General features: G+C 53.3%; 1 protein-coding gene and 1 non-coding gene across 13 annotated transcripts in view; one reads left to right on the plus strand and one right to left on the minus strand.

Moving 5' to 3' along the window:
* The window catches only part of LOC127040993 (zinc finger protein 436-like), a 563,752-nt gene that overhangs the window by 269,767 nt on the left and 270,392 nt on the right, over positions 1-23,593 (plus strand). The window lies entirely within an intron of this gene.
* On the minus strand, positions 16,443-16,524 carry TRNAL-CAA (transfer RNA leucine (anticodon CAA)). The gene has a single exon. It is a non-coding gene; the product is annotated as a tRNA-Leu (tRNA).

Consider the following 23,593-nt stretch of genomic DNA (forward strand, 5'->3'; position numbering starts at 1 on the left):
CTCCAGTCCCCTCCCAGAGCTGGGGATGGAAGGCAGCACCCCGCCCTCGCAGGAACGGCTGCTGCCCAGTCACCTTGCAGAACCGGGGAGGGAAGACGCCGTCCCGCCCCCGCAGGAACATACGCTGCCCACTACCCCCGCAGAGCCGGGGAGGGACGGCAGCACCCTGCCCCCACAGGAATGGACACTGCCCAGTCCCCTTGCAGAGCCAGGGAGGGAAGGCAGCGCTTTGCCCTAGCAGAAACATCTGCACCCCAGTCCACTCGCAGAGCTGGAGAGGGGAGGCAGCGCCCCAACCCCGCAGGAATGGCTGTTCCCCACTCCCCTCACAGAGCTGGGAGGGAACCCAGCGCCCCACCCGCCCAGGAACGGCCTCTCCCCAGTCCCCTCGCAGAGCCTGGGTGGGAAGGCAGCGCCCCGCCTCCACAGGTACGTCCGCTCCCCAGTCCCCTGGCAGAGCTGGGGAGGGAACCCAGCGCCCCTCCCCGTGGGAACGGCCACTCCCCAGTCCCCTGGCAGAGCCGGGGAGTGGAGGAAGCGCCACAGCCCCGCAGGAATCGCCGCTACCTAGTCCCCTCGCAGAACTTTGAAGGGGAGGCAGGGCCCCGCCCCCGCAGGAACGGAAACTACATAGTCCCCTCGCAGAGCTTGAGAGGGAACCCAGTGCCCCTCCCCCTCAGGAACGGCTGCTCCCCAGGGCCCTCCCCGAGCTGGAGAGGGAAGGCAGAGCCCCGCCCCCCTTGAAATGGCCGCTCCACAGTCCCCTTGCAGAGCTGGGACAAGAACCCAGGGCCCCACCCCCGCTGGAACGGCAGCTCCCTAGTCCCCTCGCAGAGCTGGGGAGGGGAGGAGGCGCCCCACCCCCGCAGGAACAGCCGCTCCACACTCCCATCGCAGAGCTGGGTAAGGAACCCAGCGCCCCACCCACGCAGGAACGACCACTGCCCAGTCCCCTCTTAGAGCCGGGGAGGGAAGGCAGTGCCCCACCCCCCCAGGAATGAATGTTCCCCAGTCCCCTCGCAGAGCTGGGGAGGGGAGGCAGCACCCTGCCCCCACTTGAACATCCACTCCTCTCAAAGTTAGGCCATGGCTACACTCACACTTTACAGCGCTGCAACTTTTGCGCTCAGGGGTGTGAAAAAACACCCCCCTGAGTGCTGCAAGATACAGCGCTGTAAAGCGTCAGTGTAATCAGGGCGGCAGCGCTGGGAGCGTGGCTCCCAGCGCTGCATGCTACACCCGTAAAGGATGTGGTTTACATGCAGCGCTGGGAGAGCTCTCTCCCAGCGCTGCCGCTCCGACTACACTCACACTTCAAAGCGCTGCCCCGACAGCGCTCCCGCAGCACTGCCAGGGCAGCGCTTTGAAATTCCAAATGTAGCCATACCCTCAGACTCAGGACTCACAGGGTACGGCTACACTTGAAATTTCAAAGCGCTGCACGTAAACCACATCCTCTACGGGTGTAGCTTGCAGCGCTGGTAGCCGCGCTCCCAGCGCTGCGGCATTGATTACACTGAGGCTTTACAGCGCTATATCTTGCAGCGCTCAGACGGGTGTTTTTTCATACCCCTGAGCGCGGAAGTTGCAGCGCTGTAAAGTGCCAGTGTAGCCAAGGTCACAGTTTGTCAGACCACTCTGTTTTGTTACCCAAAGTGCGGTGCGGCTGCGATTGTGCAGATTCCACTCACTCAGACCGCGGGGACAGGAACCCCTTGGTCGGTCTATCCCTGGACGGAGACAGCACCCAGACTCAAACACTCCACAAGAGGACGGATAGACATAGAGACAGGACAGTTCTCAGTCCGGACAAAACACAGAAATAATTACCTGAACAGATTCCTGATGTCAGATCCTGGGATCCCTACCAGAACAGAGTGGGAACCAACAGGTTCGATGGCGTAGACCTCACTGTGGTTGTGCGCCTTTCCACTCTAGTGGAGGACCGCTCAGGCCAAATACCCAGGTGTTGGCTGCCGCAGTCATCCTACAAAAACGGTCAGGAATCACACAGCCCCAGTGAAGACGGTTGCCATTGTGACGAACTGGGAAAGTTCTTAATGTTTTCTCTGAATACTGTGTTGGTGCCTCAGTGTCCCCATGGCAGTTCTTAAGTATCTGGCAGAGCAAAGGGCCAGTGCACCTAAATGCCTGGCACTCTGTCTCCTAGCAACTGATGGCCTGGGCCCCTCCTCTGCAAAGGTGCCAGCTGAAGGTGTTGGAGACAAAGGGATCAGGTGACCTCCTGGCCCGGGAAAGGGGCTGAGCAGAGAAGAGGGGCTGGGAGGGGTTGTTAGTCTGGAGCTGGCTGGGGTCAAGGGTGGAGGGCAGACCTGGGGGTCTGGCTCACTGCCCCCCAGAATGGACCCAGCCGAGGGGTCCGGTTCGCAGTATCTACAAGCTCTGTTTTAGACCCTGTTCCTGTCATCGAATAAACCTCTGTTTTACTGGCTGGCTGAGAGTCACGTCTGACTGCAAAGTGGGGGTGCAGGACCCGGTGGCTTCCCCAGGACCCCGCTGGGGTGGACTCGTTGTGGGAAGCACACGGAGGGGCAGAGGATGCTGAATGCTCCAAGGAGAGACCCAGGAGGTGAAGACGTGTGAGCTTCTTGCCCTGAACAAGTCTGCTCCAAGGGAAAGGAGGCTCCCCAAAGTCCTGACTGGCTTGGTGGGGAGCAGTTCCAGAGCATCGCCCGGTGACTCCGTGACAGCCATCTCGGTGGAAACTCCAAATTGTCAAAGTTAGAATCAGGACTCACAATTTGCCAGACCACTCTGTTTTATTAGCGCAGCGCTCCGCCAATAACACCCAGATAATGTGAGTGCCCATGCAAGACCCAAACAGTCTTATTTATACAGATAAAAGAGCAGGAATTAGACAAAGGGACAAAGAAAGCAAAACAGTAAAATTCACCTGGGGCGCAGCATACATATCCTACTTCCTTACTAACTCTTATCGATCTAAGGCTAATACTTCACCAATTTCCCTTAAACAGTCCAATTGTTCTATGTTATTGTCTGTATTCCTGACACCTGGATTGCAGCATTCCAATAGTTTTGCTTAAAGGTACAGACATCATTTCTTTAATCCTTCCTATTTTCACAATGTAATTCATTCTACTTTCACACAATCAAATGAGGGAGTCCCATCTTCTGTGTGATCTGCAACTGTCTGGGCCAGAGTGGGGTGGAGCTAAGGAGAGAGCAGGATCCCACGAAGAGTCAGGGAGCAGAGATGCACAGGTGTAGTGCCAGAAACTGCTACATGTAGGAATTTGCAACCTGTAGCAGTTACTGATACCTGAGGGACGTTTTGGAGCATGAGCTTTCGTGAGTGAATGCATTTAACGAAGTGGGTATTCACCCACAAAAGCTCATGCTCCAAAACGTTTGTTAGTCTATAAGGTGCCACAGGACTCTTTGCTGCTTTTACAGATCCAGACTAACACGGCTACCCCTCTGATACTTGATACCTGAGGTTGTTCTTATTTGCTGACTTGTCCTAATTTGCTAAAACTTGACAGTGGCTTCTCTAGCAAAGACCAGTCCCTGTCCCCTTGGTCTAGACATTTGCATTCACATCAGGCTTCAAGTTGAGAATCATTTCCCATTCCTGCTCTGTGGGAGACTTTTAAATGCGCTCTCTGTGCAACTGCACATGGCTAAGCAAAGAGAACAAACCCCAAATCCCCCCCAGTGCTTTGGGAGCCAGGTTTGCTGTGGGAAATCTTCAAGCCTGGGCATTGTGATTATTGACCAGTTCATCGTGATTATTTATTCTTTGGTATTGAAGCCTTATTATACTCACAGCTGAGTGGTTAAGGTGTTAGAATTGATACATCCAATAGTATTCCCCTCTGTAGGTTTGAATCCTACTCACAACCTCTCACCCAAGCAATACCTTTATACAAACTGATGCTCTCAATTCTCTCCCCACCCCAAGTAAATCCTGTTCTGCTCCTTTCATAGAGATGCCTGGGACACCACCTCACACTGTGTCCCTGAGGTGTCAGGCAAACTCTCAGCACCTGAAGTCTCTGCCACTCACCTGGTGCCCCATAGATCAGCCATAGCCCTGGTTCTGCTCCTCTCTTTAGAGCATGAAAGGAGCCGAGTTAGTGAATGCAGGGGTGCTATGAGGCTGCAGAACCAACAAGGGGGAAAAAAAAGTTGCTCAGCACCCACTGGCAGCCAGCTCTGCCCCTGCTTCGGGCCTTGTGGACAAGCTCCTGCCAGGACCGGCGCTAGGGTTTTGAGTACCCTAGGCGGATGGCAATTTCGCCACCCCGTGCGCTAGTCCAGCGGCTCTGGTGGAGCTGCCGCAGTTGTGCCTGCGGAGGGTCCGGTGCTCCACGGCTCTGGTGGAGCTGCCGCAGTGGTGCCTGCGGAGGGTCCGGTGCTCCGCGGCTCCGGTGGAGCTGCTGCAGTGGTGTCTGCGAGAGGTCCACCGGAGCCGCGCGAGGAGCTGACTGTCTGCAGGCACGACTGCGGCAGCTCCACGGGAGCTGCCTGCCACCCCTCCAGACACCCTGGGCTGCTGGCTGCCACGGCGGCGCCCTGACCCAGGGGACACCCCGGACTGCCGGCTGCTGCAGCGGCGCCCTGACCCAGGGGACACCCTGGACTGCGGGCTGCCCCGGAGGTGCCCTGACCCAGGGGACACCCTGGACTGCCGGCTGCTGCCAGCAGCTCAGACTCCCTCTCTGTCCCAGCAGCAGCGGCTGCTCAACCATTAAAAAAAATTTGGGGGTGCTTTTTGGTGCCCTCAAATCTCGGCGCCCTGGGCAACCGCCTAGTCTGCCTAAAAGGTTGCACCGGCCCTGGCTCCTGCTCTTCCCCTTCAGCACCTCCCCCTGCCAGTGGTCAGCTGTTCAGTGGGGTGCAGGAAGAGGAGGGAGAGGAATGGAGCAGGAAGATGCAGGGCAGGAAGGGGTGTGACTTGGGGGAAGGGGTGGAGTGGGGAAGGGCAGAAAGGGGGGGATTTGTCCCAGGTCCTGCACCCCTCTAGGGCCAGCCCTGAAGGGAAGCACTGACTATTACAGTGGCAATAAAACTGACCAGCATTGCTGGGGAGACTGAAGATCAGCTCTCATCAGGTCTCTTCTCTCCCCCAAGGTGAGCCAGACACTGCTCTCTCCTGGCTCTCACTCTAGCAGCTGGACACTAAGGAGCCATTTCCCCACAGGAAGTGCATTGAGTGCCCCTGTGGTGCTGGGGGGGCCTGGTGCTGCTGCTGCCTGTGGGGCTGGCAGGGGGGTTGATGTCTGCACAGACTCTCAGCTGCCAGGCCGGAGGGGGCACTTGAGACCTTACCAGACTGGCTCAGTGAAGATGGGGGGTTGACAGACCAATACAGACTTTCTCCAGAGCCCAGAGCGTCATTCACCCAAGCAGCCAGGCAATGGGCATTTACCACAGTGTGGAGCCAAGGGGGAGGTGTCAGCTGCTGTTCCAGCTCCTCATGGACAGGCCCTGTCAGCCAACAGACAGTTCTTACTCACCACAGCTAAGGTCGTCTGGTTCCTCTCATGGGAGAAGTATGGAGCAGCCATTTGTTTTCCTGTTTGTGCTCCTCTGTGATGTGAAAATCGGGGAGGGGAGGTAGAAGCCCCACTTCCCTTCCTAAATGACGCCCGGTGGGGGAAGCCAGGATAACAAGGTGGGGCAGCAAGTGGTGGCCAGACTCTTACTGTCAGGGTCTAGTCTAGCTCATGGTCCAGCTCAACTTCCTCCCCGCAGCACTGGCCCCCAGTCCCCTTCTGCCACCAGGTCAACCCGGGAACTAAGGCAGGAATGGTGTGAGGAAGCAAGTCAAGCTGAGCATGGCAGGCAAAAGTGAGTCTTGTCTTCGTGGGCCATTCACAATGACGTCCTTTTTGTGTGCCATGGCCATGGCCGATAAAAACATCCCAGACAGAGAAGCAGCAGGCCAAAAAAGCAGTATGCAGGTGCCAAAGTAGCTCGGTGGGGCAAGCATTAGTGTGAAAGCCTAAAGGTCCCTGGCTTAATCCCTGGCTTTAACAGCCCTTTTATCTTTCTTTGTGTGGAGGTGGCTTGTTTTCTGGGAGCGCAGCAGCACCTTTACCTGAGGTGAATCCGTGATTTTGAGATCCCCAGCAAGACAATGGAGCATGGACTTCTGCCCCAGTTGGCCCACCTGATCTTTTAAAATCAGACATGGGAGCTGTATTTCTCATGCGACTTATTGGTTGACCCAATATGGTGGGAAGAGAGTGAGGCAGGGTGGCCCTCGGAGATGGTGCCAGAGGGGGCAGGGACTGGGGACAAAAGCTCCTCTCCACAGCTGAGCGAGGGCAGTACTGGGGAAGGGGCGTCTGTAAAAGTGTCCACGTGGAAAGTGGCAGGGATTGGAGGGCCCAGGAGGAGATTGTAGGATGTTCAGTGACTTGGAGAAGCTGGACTTGGACATGGTGTGCATTCAGGAAACGCACATTAACAGCTTTAGGGTGGCTTGACGGGTAGAGGGTGATTGGAGGAAGGGCCTGTCTTTCTGGCCCTCCTGGCCAGGGAAGAATGATGAGGTTGGAGTCTTGTTCTTCACATTTGCAGTGCTCCATGGCACTTGTTACTGCTAGATTAGTGTTTATGGTCCCCAGTTAAGGTGTGAAAGGAACTGGCTCCCTTCTTCTGGACTACACAGTGTTTGGTGTAGGGGGTGGATTTTAATTGTTTCAGAAGGCCTGAGGACCGCTGGTCCCATTTTCCCAACTGTCAGAGGAAACTCTTCTATGATGACCACTCCCTGGTGCAGGTTTGTAGTGAGGTCGGTTTAGAGGACATGTCTCTCCGTAGTGAAACCAGTGGAGGGCAGGAGGTAGCCTCCAATTCCTCTGATCTGAGCTCACACCAGACACAGATGCGGTACACCTTTCTGCAGGGATAGGCCAGGAGTCACATTGATTTATGTTAAAGAGAGCACGTCGACAGCCCAGTTGCCACCCTCTTCCTCTTGCCCAGGTTTAATAGTCATGAATAGGCAGGAGGGAGGATGAGTCCCAGGCTGGACCCCAGCACACCTCTCCTCCTCTGGGCATCTGGAGCAGAGGCAGCTGGTGCTGACAGCTCCAAGGGAAGGCTTAAAAGCCACAGAGCAATTGAGGGTGGGGCAAGAGGAAGGGAGGATTTCCTCCAAGAGGCTTTTTCCCAGCTGCTGAGAAGCGCAGAAGTACCCGGTGTTTGCTCTTGCGGTGAAAGGGGTTAATACATTTAGGCAGCCTGGCTAGCTCAGCTGGCAGCACTTCTGGCTCTTACTCTGAAGGTTGAAGTTACAATTCCCTGTCTGGGTGCTTGGGGCTCCTCTTCAACAATACAACACACAATCTGCTTAATCTCCCACTCAGTAACCTGCGGAAACTAGCCCTGGCCACTGGGTGCCTCTAAGAAGTGATACTTTCCCCACTCACACGCACTGAGTGTAGAAAAGAAACTTTAAGAAAAAGGAGGAAAATCATCTTGTATTAACTTGGGAAAACACCACAATGATGATTCATAACACAACACTATGAGCAAAAAACCCACCCACAGCCCTCTGGGCAGTGGCCTTTTGCCTCCGGCTCGTAAATCCAGACACCAAAAGCTCTGTGGATGTGCCCCTCCCTCCACTGCACCTCACCCACAGCTGCTGCTCTGGGTCAATGAAAACCCAGAGTTCACCTCTTACCTCCTGGGGGGAAAGCACCTTTCTCCCTCCACTGTCTGGCCATATTGCCGGCCACTTGCCATTCCAGCCTGTCACTGCTCTGCTGGCCCCTCTCTGCTCTGGGACGTCTTATGGTCCCACCAGGAGCGGAACAGGCTCCCTAAAAGTAGTGGCCACCAGAGCCTAAACAGTAGCGCCATCCCTTCCACTCGAGGCCACGCCCCTGCACCACCCCTTCTCCCGAAAGCCCCACTCCTGTGCGGCCTCTTCCCCCCAAGACCACACCTCCTGCTCACTGCTCTCCGCCCCCTCCCCCCTCACTCGCCGTTATGGTCATTACAAAGTGGCAAGGCAGAGCCCTCCCATTTTTTAAAGTTCTGGGGTGTTGTTCCCCCCTGTTCAGGCACCCCTGGGTCCCTGCACTTCTCACAGCTCTCCCTGATTTCAGCTGTTAGTGAGGGAGCCTCACTGCTAGCGCAGACTCGGCAGTTTCTTGGATAAGAGACACTGTCCCAAAGCAGGACTAATGCTTAGACCTGGTGATCAGTGATTTCAGATCTGTTGGTCTGCAGCAAGACTCTACAGTGAGTCTTAATCAGCTCTGTTATTACACAGGGAAGAACAAAAGGGTGAAATGGTGCCTGGAAGCCTTAAGAAGAATCCACCCCACCAAGTACAATGTTTGTCGCTACCTGCTCTCAACCTCACTGAGAATGTTTTGGGGTCACTCCTCGCCTTTATCAACCTATGGAGAATGGCAATTAACAGATGCTCCTGTGGCACAATTGGTTAGCGCACAGTACTTATAGGGCAGTGCTGAGAGGAGCTATGCTGAGGTTGAGAGTTCAAACCTCACCTGGAGCACTGCTTTTCATTAACGAAATGGCATCACCCCCTCATTTGGCCCTGTGGAATGTACAATTCCAGCCCAGGGGACACTGAGGCAGGGGAGAAGTTAAAAATGCCCCTTTCACTTATTAGCTCCTCTCCAGAGCACAGGTCAGAATCTACAATCCTTTCTCTCCCACCAGCCCCTGTACCAGGATCCCTCCAGCAGAGCCTGGAGTCCTGCCCATGGCATCTGTACTACTGACAAACACTAAGTGACAGGGACAAAACACTCAAATCCCGCCTGGTGCAGGGAGCCAGGTTTGCGCTTCAAATTCTGTTGTTCGTACATTTCCAGGCCGGGGAATATCCCACAACAGCATTTAATGGGAAGCTGCCTGCAGAACAGTTACACTGCACAGAGCTGCTATGGAGGAAGGGTGGGAATTGGTAACATTTTGAGGATTGTTTGGGAAATGAGCCTTTTTTTTTTGTGAGGTTAATAACTATCTCCTCAACTTTATTTACTCAACTTAAAAATGGGTGTCACTTGATTTTTGCATCTCCCTGTGAAAATATACCTGGCAGGTGTGGCTTTCTACAGGGGGTCATTATGTTAAAGTTGGGGAATTCAGTCTCTGTACTTCTGGGGGAGTGTTGCTTTTTCAAACTGCCTCACTGCCAGGCACACTGGGCTGTTAGCTGCACCCACTGTCCTTGCCAGGGGCCCTTGCTGAACCGTGGGTGGCTGCACTGCCGTGCTGGGGTTACTCTGCAGGGGGAGAAGCTGCTGGGGAGCAATGTAAAGCAGGTGCAGGAAGGAGACGGGGTCACTATTCACATTCTGAACTGCACAATTTTCCAAATTTGGGAATAAATTCATAGATTCATCCTCCAGCAAGTGACCCCATGCCCCACGCTGCAGAGGAAGGCGAATGTCTGAGAACAATTCTAAGGGGAAGGTGAATGCAGAGCTATGACACTGGAGATGCCCAGACTTTCAATGGGGGCAGCGTGGCAATTAATAATGGGAAGATCATTTGCGAAATTAGCCGCCATTGACACGATTTGTCTCTGTTCCTATTTTACGCTGTGGTGTTAGTTAGAGGAATCAGTACAGATTTTTTACTATATTAATTAAACACTTAATTTTATGTAACCAAGCCAAAAACTTAGTGTCACTTATTTTTTCTCTGTCCTAGCAAGAATGAATTGAATTTTGTGACTTTATGGAAAGTGCAGCGAGATTAAATGCAGGGAATTCAGTCTCTGTGTTTGTGAGCTGATGTTTTCCTCTCACAGGTCAGTGCCTGCATTGAAATACCAAGAGGAATCTAAGGGCTGGTGTACGCTGGACACTTAACTGGCAGAGCGACGTCTCTCAGGGTGTGATCTCCCCTGCAAGCCATAGAGTTAAGGTGACCTAAGCTCTGGTTCGATAGTGCTAAAGAAAAGGCAGAACTGTTCTGTCAATGTAGCTATTACAGGGATGGGAAAACCCCTCCAGTCATTGTCTGCCCCAGAGAGCTATAGCAGTGCTTTAAGTGTAGATAGAGTGAAACTAGATCTGGCGCTAGTTCACACCATTGATGCCCAGGCACTAAGAGTGCAATAACAACAACACAGTTGTAAGGATTGGAACCTGCGCTGGGAAACCACAATAGACTTCTACCCAGCGCCTTAACCACTCAGCCACAACTACTTAACATGTGTTTGTTTCACTACATGATGATTCAGTTCTCACTGAATTGTCATTCCAATTGTTTGCTCAGACCAGCTTCCCCAGCACACTCATGGCTGCGCATCAGTGTCAGTGTGTCCTTGGCTGAACAGCGAGAATTCCTGCCCATTTCCCTTCCGGCTGGAGCAGGATGAGAGTGTGTTTGTGTGAACGACATTGCTGTAGATTGTTGTTCATTCCCCACTCTGACAATTCAGACAGTCTCTTTCCTAGTCAAAACTCCAGCACATCGTTCCAATAGCAGGGGGCAGGATTTCTCTGGAGCACTGAAATATTTCCGGGGGGCTGGTGCATGAACTCAGCCTTGCATTTCACCCTCGATGTTTCATGGACGAACAACAGGAGCAGAAAGAAAGAGCCGAGCCAATATCTCCCTGGCAGGGATGCAGGTGCCACGTCCCCTCTATCTGCCCATCGACACTGCAGGAGAGAAGGGTTCACTGGAATTGAATGACCTGGCTCAGACCAGAGACACAGGAAGGTATTGCTGTTCATGGATCTGTGCAAAGGAAATTGTGTCTCTGTGTGAAATTGAGGTGGGAAATGAAACGTCCACATGGTGGTCCAATGCCCTAAGGAATGTGGGTGAAGGACTCAGGCCGGGAAATGATTTAACAGGGGTTTGTTTCAATTTATTTCCCTGATTAAAAACTATGGCTAAAATGCAGCCATGTTGTTAGTACTTGTACCTGTGTAGGGACACCCCAGTGGGTGTTAAGTCCATTGCCTTCACCAAGAGCAGTTGATTATTTTATCAAGGTACAAATTTCTTGTCAAGGCCTAGAATCCAGAGAAAACAATACACTGATGATAAGAAGAAGTCTATAAAAAGATTTTGCAGCCACCATGGGCGTAACTATGATGTGTTGTGTTTCACTTTTTATATCTGGCGCCACCTCCTTTCCCTTTAGCCTTGTAGTTGACCAAGGGCAAAGCTGAACATCTCTTCAGATACCAGGGAGTGTTTATGTCCATCCCTGGGAGCTACACAAGGGTTTGATGTTGCTGCTTTCAGTCCTCTGGCTCTGCTGAGATAAGGAACAATTCAGGCTGTCACTGAACTGAAGGAGGAAGATCAGTTTGTGACGGGGAGAGGGACGCCTCCTCTTAAACATGTTTGTCTGGCTGACAGTCCTGGTTCCCAGGTCTTCCCCATGGGGCTTCAGCAGTTTTGGGACCAGTTCACTCCCTTGGCCCCACCTGCTGCCCCCAGGCGCTCCCCTCCAGGGGCCCTGGCAGTGCAGTATCTGTCTGCTCGCTCCAGTGGCTGCTGGCCCCTCCCCATGGCAGGGTGGGGCAGTGCTGTGCCTCTACGCTCTGCCCCCACTCCAAACTCCTGCAGCCAATGGGACACTGTGGGGGTGATTCCTGGGGGCAGCAGCATGCGGAGGCCCCCCAGCCTGCCCCGCCTTGGAGCCCCAGGTAAGCGCTGCACCACTGACTGCCTCCCAGAGCCTGCACCCCCTCCCTCCACACACCCCCTCCCACCCGCTCCAATCTCCCTCCCAGAGCCTGCACCCCCATCCCTCCTCCTATTCCCCCTCCCCCTGTCCCAGCCCAGAGCCTGCACCCAGCACGCAAACTCCATCCCAGAGCCTGCACCCTAGAACCCCTCCCCCACCCAAACTCCCTCCCAGAGACCAGCCTCTCACCCCTTCTGCACCCAAACTCCCCCCAGAGCCTGCACCCCTCCTGCACCCCAATCCCCAGCCCCAACCCAGGGCCCGAACCCTAGACCTCCTCTCCCCATCTCCCTCCCAGATCCTTAGGCAGATGAGTTTTAGGGGGCGGGTTCTGAGTGGTATGAGTGACATTATTGGCCCACTGGGAGGATTGGAGGACTGGCACTGGCCCTAAGGTAAATTGAGGTTGAGACTCTGCTTTAAGGGATTGGAGCAATGCTGGAGAGACTGATGGGCACGGAGCTGGGGAGCTGTGTGTGCTCCAAGGAGAGTTGTTGTTGTGCTCTGGTGACACAGAGCGGGGGTGGGGAGTTTGTATGCTGTGGTGTTTGTATAGAGAGAAAGTTTAGTAACCCCTAGGTTAAAAACTGTTCCTGCTCTGAGCTATACATGACACTCTTTGTTGCGAGTATAGATCAGTGGGTGAATGTTTCCCTGCAGGATAATAGGTTCCTAGTTACAATCCAAGTGATTCCCTTGAAAAAATATTTTGAATGAAAATTGATTTCCAGACCCATCTCCAGTATGTTCAGGAGTTCGCTGGATGGGGATGGTTGAAATGAATTTAAACACTCAGCATTTTCCTGTGCAAATGAATGAAGATCTAGCAGAGCTGTCCAGCAGCTGAAATCAGTTCCAGTCCTTGGCGTCTCTGTATCTGAGGCATGTGGGACACCTTTGTGGTGATGACAGGTGAAAAAATGCTGGATTCAATGAAAGATGAGACCATAGGAGGGGAAAGTGAATGGCAGCACCACACAGGGTCATAATACTGAGACACGGGGCTTCACTGTCACTACTCCTGTGTTTTCCGTCATTTATATCCTAAGGAAAACACCCTCCCCCTCCTCCACACACTGTCACACACAACCTTCTCCCCTTGAGCCCAATCCAACCCTCCCTTTCTCCCACACACACTCCATGGGACACAGCCTCTCGGTGACTCACCCAGATGGGGGCTTGTCTCTGCATCTCCCCAACAGAGGAGCAGAGAGCCGAAAGGGCCCCAGGAGACCAATGGAGCTAGGCAGAAATAGAAAAGACTTCCCCTCCCTTCTCTTGAGTCCAGTTAATCTCACCCATGGGTCATTCCTGCCCCGGGTGGGCTCAAAGCACCAACCTTCCCCTCAGCAACGGAAGGTGGGAACCAGCTCTATCACACAGAAGGAGGCTCCCCACCTCTGCTGCTGCCATTCAGCAGCCATTAATATTGATTTGTTTTAGTTAGTGCAACCCCCTCAACCCCTAATCCATCCATGAATCAAGGAGGCAAGACCCTCAGCTGGGAACCAAAGGGGTAATGGGTTAATGTATGGGACTTATAGTAGCCGTGCTGAGTGGAGTGATGCTGAAGTTGTGAATTCAAACCTCACCTAAAGCACTAGCTTTCTTTAAGCTAATGGGTTCTGCCAATCAGTTTGCCCTACAGAAAATACAATTGCAGCTCAGAAGACACTGAGGTCCCCTTGCTTTACAGAGAGCAGGGCAGATTCCATAGATCTACCAGGCTCTGCTCTCTGCCAGCCACCAGGGTCAGGCAGAGCCCAGAGCACTGCCCCTGACTCCCCCTCAGTCTTTGCTCCCCAAACCACCTGTGTGCTCACCCTCTTCTCTGTGAGACTCAAACCCTGCCTGACTTTCTATATGTTGATGTGGTTTTCATCTGTCGTGTTGATGTGCATGTGGGTCCTGTGTGATTTTGGTGGATGCCTGGCATAGTTTTTTGTGCGTGTGTGTATGATTTTTGCATACAGATTGTTTTTTTGCTTAGTATTCTTTTGGTATGTGGGTTTTGTGCTTTCTTGTTGTGGGCTTTTGCTGTGTTTTTTGGTGTGGATTTGTTCTTTCTCTATTTTGTGTGGCTTTCCCTTATGTGTATATGCCTCTGTGTGCTGTGTGGGTTTGTGTGGGTTTGGTTTTTGTTACGTCTGTGTGGGCCTGTGCAGTCTGTGATTTTCTCTTTCTCTCTGTGTGTTTGTCTCTCTGTTTGTATCTTCAAGTGTAAATTCACTGGAATTTTTCACAATCTCCACAGCTTTGCCAATTTTCACCAGGAATTTTTCTCCATTAACAAATTCTCACTTGTTCCCTACCAGTTTGTGACCATTGCCCCAGGGGCATGTCAGTCTCAGGGGCCTGATTTCCCATTGACCTTTCTCCCTTTTATTGGGACTGGGAACTAGCCAACCAAAAACCCCACTAAGTTTTAGTAAAGGGCCAACAGTCCCTTACACGAGCCAGCCCCGTGAGGGTCACCGATGGCCAGAGAAGGCAGCACTAGCTGGTCCCATGGTGTAATAGGCAGCACTCAGGACTCTGAATCCTGCAGTCTGAGTTCAAATGTCAGTGGGACCTTGTGTTGGTTTGTGGTAAAGCCCTGGAACTCAAAGTGCTCAATTTCCCTGTCTCCAGTTGTTTAAGAGTGAGTCTTTTCCCTCCTGCTCGGTGACTCATACCCACTGGAGCCAGGTGTTTGGTTGGGATGGCTGCAATGGATTGGGGTGCAGAGGTGGCTGTGGCTGCCTGTAGTCCTGTGGTTTGACCTGGTGGTTGGGATTCTTGCTGCTTCACCTGATGCCCACAAGTTTGGCCCTTGTGTTTGCTGCCACACTTTTCCTTTGGCCCACACGGCGCTTGAAGAAAGGAGTGCCAGGGCCGGGACTAATAGTCAGGGCTTGGCAGGAGGGAGATGGAGCCCAGCCTGGAGCCCCTCACACCTTCCCTCCTCCGGACACCTAGAGCAGAGGCGGCTGGTGCTGACAGCTTCAAGGGAATGTTTACAAGCCACTGAGCAACAGAAGGCGGGGCTAGAGGAGGGGACAACCATGCCTATGAATGGCCAGCAGACAGCCACAAAGACCCCCAGCCAGGCTGCTTCCTGCCATGCCAAACACCCACTGAAAGCGACCCGCAGACCAGCATGCAGGGCAGCTGCTGATGCTCTGTGGCCAACATCAGAAGAAGGTAGGAAAGCAGGGCCAGCCCCCTGGTGTGACCTCTGTATGTTCCCACTCAGGTGCTCACTTTTGCAGTGGGGCAGGAGATTTTACCCCAAGAGGCTTTTCCCCAGCTGGCGAGAAGCAGAGAAACACCCAGGCTCCCAAGGTGCTATTCACCAAGCCCCCTCCAGCACAGGGACAGGCGCACACTTGGAAGAGGGAAACTGCTCTACACGCCAGCCTGGCCAGCCGCCCATTATCTTTGGCAAGTCATGAATGGCAAAGGCTAGACTGGAAGGACTTGGGGCTCATGCCTCAGCCTTTGTGACACCCAACCCCCAACTCCTTCCTGGGGCTCTAGCTGAAGCCAGAGCATTGGCCTGAGCGGCCAAGAAGAGGTTCCAGACCTGATGGAAGCAGGACATTCAGCACGAAAGTAAAACTGCAGAAACACAACCATAAAGGGACTTGAACCCTCAATCTTCTGACCCAAACTCAGACACCTTATCCATTAGGCCACATGAAAAAAGCCCCTCCAAGCCCTTCTTTAGAGAAGGCAGACACTATGTTTCTCGGGTCTTCTACTGAGTGGGGCCGAGGCTCTCTGGGCACAAGATGTAGAGTTCCCAGCGACACGTGAGAATTAATTCTATGAAGCCAGGTGCAGGACCTTGGCAGGGAGGCTCAGGTATGGGGGATTGGAGTGCAGTGGATGGGCTGGCTGTCTAGGTGAGGAGATTTAGTGACCCTCAGGTACAGAAGGGAGGAAGAGGAGGAGGAATTGGCAGTGGCCGTGGAGAAGAAGAGGAGGGGTGAAGGCTCTTAGCAAGCCTGGCTAGCTCAGTCAGTAGAGTATCAGGCTCTTAATGGGAGGGGCCAGGGTTTGAGCTGCTGTACAGGGACTCAGCTTTTATGTTGCCTTGTGTGCCAGGAGCCAAATGATTCCTGGTGGTGCCCAGAGCCATGTGTGGGACAGAGAGGCTGAGACTTGTGGCACCTGCTCTGCAGCAGGGATCCTGGCAGCTCAGACTCAGAGAAGGCTTCTGCGCTCAGAGGCGCTGACTTTGAGAGTTCCCGAGCAGTGCTCAATGCCTGCTCCACCACAGGCCCTGCCCCCAAACCATCAAATCTCTTCCCACCCCACCCTGCCCCACTTCTTTCTCTCCTCACTCCTCCAGCACACCCCATCAATGGCCAGCGGGAGGCGCTGAAGGAGAAGAGGAGGAGCTTGTCGGCCAGGCCTGCTAGCAGGTGGGAGGTACAGGGGCAGCTGCTGTGCACCTTTTTTTTTTCTCTGTTGATTCTGCAGCCCTGTAGCACCCATGGAGTCGCTGACTTGGCTCCTTTCACACCCTAGAGAGAGAAGCAGAACCAGGGCTATGGCTGATCTGTGGGGCACCAGGTGAGTGGCAGAGGAGTCAGGTGCTGAGAGTTTGCATAACACCTCAGGGACACAGTGTGAGGTGGTGTCCCAGGGATCTCTATGAAAAGAGCAGAACAGAATTTACTTGGGTTGGGGAGAGAATTGAGAGTGTCTCAGGGGGTTGTAGAGAGGTATTGCCCAGTTTAGAGACTGGCTAAAACACACACCTCGCTGTGAACAGGGTTCAAACCTGCACAGGGGAACCCTATTGGATTTTGACTCCAACGCCTTAACCACTCAGCCATCACAGCTGTGAGCACAAAATTGCCCCACTGCCAGAGAAACTGGTAAAGACTCACAATGCCCAAGCATGAAGTCATCTGAACTACAGAATTTCCACCCCAAACCTGGTTCCCAAAGCACAGGAGGGATTTGGGGTTTGTTCTCTTTGCTTAGCCATGTGCAGTCACACAGAGAGCGCGTTTAAAAGTCTCCCCTGCCACAGAGCGGAAATGGGAAATGATTCTCAACTTGAAGCTTGATGTGAATGAGGATGTCTGGGCCACAAGGCCAGGGACTGATCTTTGCTGTAGAAACCAGTGACACACAGAACCAGGCTAAGGAAAATGTTTCCTGGAGTCAGTAACTGGATTAGCAGCAGTATTGTGCAGAGAAATGTCTCACAAGAGGAGTCAGCGCATTGGTGGTTCAGTAGCAGAAGTCACAGATACAGCGGGGGAGGTCTGTGGATCGGGAGTGAGGGGCACTTGCAGAGCAATGAGAGGGGAGCCCAGGGCTGGGATAACAGGGGCTGTGGGTCAGGACAAGCAGTTCTGCGCGGAGTGTTCAGAGGTGCCCTGTATCTGCCCTTTCTCTGCACCGTCCCTGCTCCCAGAATGCACCAGGCCCTGGACTGAACTCTTCCCCTGCAGGCTGAGCTGGTTTTGTTTGCTGTGATCCTGTTGGATGGGCAGGGGGGGAAGTGACAGTCCCAGCCCACAGCCAATGCCCCCCTGTCACCCAGCACCCTTGGCCCCAGATCCACCCAGCCTAGTAGAGAACTCAGCAGGACAGGGCAGCCAGGAATTGTGCCCTGCCAGGCGCTCAGGGGCATCTACCCTGCAGCTGGGGGATCTCCCCAGCGTGGTCCATGGGAGCTCACGCACTAATGGGGTAGCAGCAGGAGCCACGTGGTGGGTTGGGCTGGTGACCCGGGTCGGCTGGGTTCATGCTCAGGCGCCTGGCCCCAGTCACCGGCCGAGCCCCCCAGCCATGCTGCTGCTATTAGCACACTAGCCTTGGGTGGAGGCTGCTGGCTGGCTGGACCCTGAGGGTGGATCAGGCACTAGGGGAAACCCTCCGGCGTGGAGATTTGTTGCCAAGATTCCTGAGAGCTGCCAATCCCCATGGCTTGTGTGGCTGTCCCCCGGGGCCCAGCAATGGCTCTGGAGGGTGGCTCGTGTCACCTGGGAGGAGGTGATCCAGGCAGCGGGCAGCTGGGGGGTCTGACTTACTGATAAAATTGGTCTCTTCACTCCATGGTGCTCGGCAGCCTGGGTCCGTACTGACACCTCCCAGGAACAGGTCGGGGTTGGATGGGATTAGAATTTCCCTCCAAAGTGATTTTAGGGTCTGATCCTGCAAGTCCCCCATGTACCCAGTACAGGATGGGTCCAGGCACCTCACTCGATCCAGTGCTGGCGTGTACAGCAGAGAATTGGAAGCAGCAAATCGAGGGATCATATAAAGAGACTAGAAATACAAGAAGTTACTTTTGAAAGGAGAAAAGAAGAAGACGACATTCCCGAGCTGTTTAATAGGGCGAACTGCCCCTTGCAGGCCGCGAAGGGAAATCTCAGGGGTTGTGTTCACCTGTTCCCAGGGCTGTGTCCTCAAGACAGATTTGTGGGAGAAAGAAAATCACCACTGAGAGAGGAGTTGGGCTCAGGGTGGATTTTTGTGCTTTGGCAGGGAATTTAGGACCTGGGACTGGAACCTTAAAGAGGGAGCGGGTGAAGGCTCCCCTCTGCTTTCAGGCTGAAGGAATCCTGGGTTTGGTCAGTCCGTCCGGGGGGTCACATCGCTCCCAGGCAAAGAGAGAAGGAGAACTCCTCTCACAATGACACATGCGGATCCTGGAGAAGAAGTAAGAGATAAGAGACCAGCAGCAGGTGTAGGTGACTGAGGAGGGGAATCCCTTGTGCATGTTACAGAGCACTTGGGCAGCTGTGGCCATTCAAACACACTGAGCTTTACTAACGAGTAAGGCCAGACTGCTGTGACTCGGAGAAGGGTTTAGGTGTCATAATGGACAAACAACTCAGTATGAAATCCCCGTGCGATGCTGTGGTCGTCCTTTGATGTACAGGCAGGAGAAGTGACTAGATATAGGGCACTAGTGTTATCTCTGTGTACAACATTGGTCAGACCAACACTGGACTTTTGCACACAGTCGTTCTGGCCACATTTTAAGATGAAGAATGAAAAATTGGATGGGGGCAGAGAAGAGAAAAAAAAGCGCTGAAAAGTTGCCTTCCAGTGCGAGACAAGAGCTCAGTCTGCTCAGTTTATCACAGAGAAGACCAAGAGGTCACTTGATGACAATGCGTAAATCCCCTCCCAAAGAGAAAATCCTGGGTACTGAAGGGCTCTTTAACCGAGCAGCAAAAGGCAGAAAAAGAACCAGTGGCTGGAATTTAATGGCAGAATAACTAAAATGAGAAATAAGGAACACATTTGTAATTGAGTGATTAAACACTGGAACAAAGTACCCAGGGCAATGATGGATTCTCCATCCCACATAGGAGTGGCAGGAGGGGACGAGGGGCTGGGGCTGAAGAAAGTGCTCTCGGGTGAGATAGAAAACCATTTCTCTCCGGTGCTTGGCTGGTGGCCTTGCTCTCATGCTCAGGGTCTCCCTGATCTCCGTTGCTGGGGTCAGGAAGGAATTTCCCCCAGCTCACACTGGCAGGGATGTTGGAGTTTTTGTCATCCTCTGTGGCATGGGGCACAAGTCACTTGCCCAGATCAGCTGGGTACATCTCACCAAATCCATTCCAGTGCAGGGGCCTCCCGTATTGGTTCCCCTCTGCCTCTCCTATGCTCTGCCTGTGGCACACAACGGGATATTCTCCTAAGGGCTGGAATATTTTGGTTTAATCCTGGTTGTTCGGCTCAGTGCAGGGGGGACTTTGTGGCCTGTCACGTGCACGGGGGGTTAGACAGGATTATTTAGTTTTCTTGACTGGCCTTAAAATCTAGACAAGGATGTTGTGGCTACAATGTTGCAATGTGTGACCCATGGTCTCTCCAGCTCCCAAGGGCCTCGTTCCAATCGAATTCCAGGCCAGGATTCAGAGACTGGCAGCTTCAGCACAAGGCAATGGGGCCTGGTGGGAGTCACTTTGGGGCTGTCACTAGCCACAGAAAACAGAACCTCTCCCAACATCCCGACTGCTGCCCATCAGGACATCTGGCCGTAGAGAAGCCGGGCCAGTGCCCCCTGCGGAAGGAATTGGGGGGATGGAAACCCCCAGGATGGGGAGTAGTGTGTTTCAGCCGTGTTAGTATCACTCAAACACATGCACAGTACCCACACGCAGAACCAGTTCATGCTGTAAAACCCCCAGACCCACGAAGGACGTGTTAATCTCAGCACAAGTTCTGCTTTAACCCATTAGAAATAACCCTGTAATTATTGTGGCATCTCAGTGCCAGAGGACGCCAAACCCCTGAGCTGTCAGTAGAGGGCCAGGTGTAGCGTCACTGGACACTGTCCCCAGCCGGAGCCCTCACCCCTTCCTGCACCCCAACCCCCTGCCCAGCCCGGAGCCCCTTCCTGTACCCTGAACCCCTCATTTCTGCCCTTCATCCCCTGTTAGAGCCCTCACCCCCTCCCGCATCCTTACCCCCCTGCCCCAGCCCAGAGCCCCTTCCCATGCCCTGAACCCCTCACTCCTGGCCTTCACCCCCCTTTAGAGCTGCTGTGTCACTCTACTGGCTCTTTACCTCCAGCACCCACACTTGCCTTGCGAGCTCTAGCGCTGGCAGGCAGATGCGCACACTGCTAGGCAGCAGCCTTGTTAACAGCAGACATGTGTCTCTGTGGCGCAATGGGTCTTTGTGTTTTGCTGTTAATCGAAAGGATGGTGGTTTGAGTTCCCCCAGGGATGGCGGTAACCCCTTGCTCCTCAAGACCTGCTGGGAGCCTCAAAGACCACCTCAAACCCGTCTCTCTTGGCCTCAGTGGTTTCAGCTCAGGCCCGAAGACTGTGCTGGATGCAACTCAGAAATCCATCTCCCAGCACCCATGCCGGAGGCTCAGGCTTAATCTTCAAAGTTGAACGCAAAACCTTGAGCCAGGCGTGTTTTGCTCCATTCTCGCCTCCTCCCAAGCGGCAATGGAGAAATGTAGGAGAAACGCCTGCTAGAAGACACCTCCCTCTCACTTCTCTGTAGGCTGTGACATTATTAATATCAACTGGGACCATATAGATCATTGCTGCCACCACTATTACATATTTGCAACGAATATTGTGCAAAAGTTGTAATGTGAGGTGTCTATGAAAAGGTTATGATTTGCTGGTTATAATTATACTAGCTGTATGTGTGTACCATTTTTGTATTTGAAATTATGAATATGGGCTATGTACTTGTATCTCAAATGTATTTGATTTCAAGTAGCCTCAGTGATGCATTTGGTCAGCTTCTTGAGAAAGGACTATTCTCAGTAAGTGCCTAATCAAGAAACGCTTCACTGACAATGGACTTTGGAAAATGCCAGTCCACATCTGAGCTTTCCTGGGAACATTCAAAGTAACATGTAAACAATAGCGTAGGCCTGCAAATTGAATCATGCATGGACATGTGACCTGCCCATGTGACTCCAGACTCCATCTTGCTGCTGTCATTTTCCTAGGTCAGCCGTAGGACCAATCCTATTCAACTTATTCATAAATGATTTGGAGAAAGGGGTAAAGAGTGAGGTGGCAAAGTTCACAGACGATACTAAACTGTTCAAGATAGTTAAGACCAAAGCAGACTGCAAAGAATTTCAAAAAGATCTCACAAAACTAAATGATTGGGCAATAAAATGGCAAATGAAATTTAAGGTGGATAAATGTCACTTTGGGAAAACATAACCCCAACTATACATACAATATGATGGGGGCTAAGTTAGCTACAACTAATCAGGAAAGAGATCTTGGAGTCATCATGGATAGTTCTCTGAAGACGTAGCAACGAATTGACACATATGACCCCAAGATGAGATCATTAATACACTAACCTGAGGAGAAGGACACCCCAACATTAGTAAGGAGAGGAAATACAAAAAGGGAAGAGGGGAGAAACCCCTACTGAACATGCATTACACCTAACGACGGCTGCAGAACAGATTATCGGCTACTCAACCCAAGAACGGGATCTGCATGTTGCTGTAGACAGATCAGTGAAAAGCTCCCCTCAATTCACAGCTGCCAGCAAAAAAGTTAACATCAAGTTAGTATTCATAAGGAATGGGCTGGAGAATAACACGGAACATTTGTATACAAACCAAGGGGGAAGCCTCCAGTACCCTGGGACCACCCTGTCTACTACAGCGCGGCACACAAGATATTTTATATCTATCTTTGAGAACTGGGGAAGAAATGGGTCTAAAAAGAAACATTTGCTAATGAGAGAAAACCACCCGAATATGAAGATATTTTATATTAAGTGAGAGTAATTGGACAGTGGAAGTTCAATTAACAGACAGCAATAATTCCCCCCCACACACACACCCCCACACCATTCACATGGCAGCAGGGAGCCCTTTGAGGAGGTGCTTTAAGAGGGTATGTGAGGGGAGTGTGGAGCAGGAAAACTTCCTGGCAGTGGGAAGGAGGCAGAAGCAGGGGCAGGCAGGTGACTGGCCGTTAGGGGTAGCAGTAGCCAGGACTGCGTAAGCTTGTGCTGGACAGTCTCCACTGCAGCCTTTTTCCTCCTGTCCCCTTCCTCGCCAGCAGAGAATGGCCACCCCAGCCCACCCCAGCCGCAGCTGTGTCTCAGGGCTCTGCAAACTGCATCCATTAAGCCCCTTCTCCTTTGGGGAATGATTCAGGACAATTTCCCAAAGAAAGGAAGAAAATTTGCTGCAGGTCAAACAGATGTGAAAATATCCCAAATCTGAGATTGTTAAATTAATATTGGAGAATTAAAGAGAAAATGGGGCAAAATCTGAAAAGGAGACTAGAGAAAGTGTGAATAATTTTTCCAGCAGCACCGACCCCTCATGGAGCCCTTGCTGCTTTTACAGCTGAGAGGAAACTTCCTCTCTCTGATATCTGGCCATGGTGGAAGTGGTGACCCAGTGAAGCTGACTTGAGGCTGATGCAAGATAAGCAAAGCTGAACCAGCTGCCCAGGGAATGGGGTTGGAAATCAGAATGTGGGGTGGGCCTGGGTTCCCCTACATCAGTGGTTCTCAAGCAGGGGTACGTGTACCCCGAGGGTAAGCAGAGAACTTCCATCAACACATCTAGTTAATTGCCTCATTTTACCACAGGCTACAGAAAAAGCACCAGTAAAGTCTGTATGAACTGACATCCCCGCACAGAGAGTGACTCGTACACATGGCTCTGTGCCCCAGGCACTGACAGGGGAGCGCAGGGCTCACACCCCTGGGGTGTATGGATAATTCTCAGGTACAAGGAGACGGTTGTCAGCCACGCGCAGTCCCCGGGCGTGGGGACAGGCAGCTGTTTCCAGATCGGACACTCGGGGCCCACAAGTGACCTGCTGCCGGACTCTAGCTCCTGGATTTGCCCCTTGGGCAGGAGACCCCCCCCAGCCCTTCCCCCACTCTACCCCCTAATCTCCACTCCCCTCCCCGAGCTGGGGGAGAACCCAGGAGTCCTGGCTCTCAGTCCTGCCCCTCGCTGAGCTGGGGGAAGAACCCAGGAGTCCTGGCTCCCGTCCCTGCCCCTCCCCCACTCTAAACCCTAGCCCCCCTTCCCCGAGCTGGGGAAGAACCCAGGAGTCCTGGCTCCCAGCACTGCCCACCCCCGTGTTTCCATAGGGCTCCACCCAACGTCCCCCCCCGAGTGGGGCAGCCCCACGGGGCACATCGGGGCGGGCACAGACGAGGCCGGGGAGAAGCAGGCGCTTGGCAGCCCCCACCGCACTGGGGGGCGCCGCACTGCGGGGGGCGGGGCCAGGCCGAGACCTCGGGACACGAGAGTTCACGTCAGGAGCCGGAGCTTGGGGAGGGCGGGGCCGGGGAATCTCTGGGGGGCGGGGCGGGAGGTGTCCGATTGACCCAGGGACCCGCCCTCTCCTGGGCCGGGCAAGGCGCGGGGGGGCCGGGCCGAGGGGCGCTGAGGCGGGACGGGGAGAGGCGGCT

Source organism: Gopherus flavomarginatus (assembly GCF_025201925.1).
Source record: "Gopherus flavomarginatus isolate rGopFla2 chromosome 13 unlocalized genomic scaffold, rGopFla2.mat.asm SUPER_13_unloc_1, whole genome shotgun sequence".
Lineage (NCBI taxonomy): Eukaryota > Metazoa > Chordata > Testudines > Testudinidae > Gopherus > Gopherus flavomarginatus.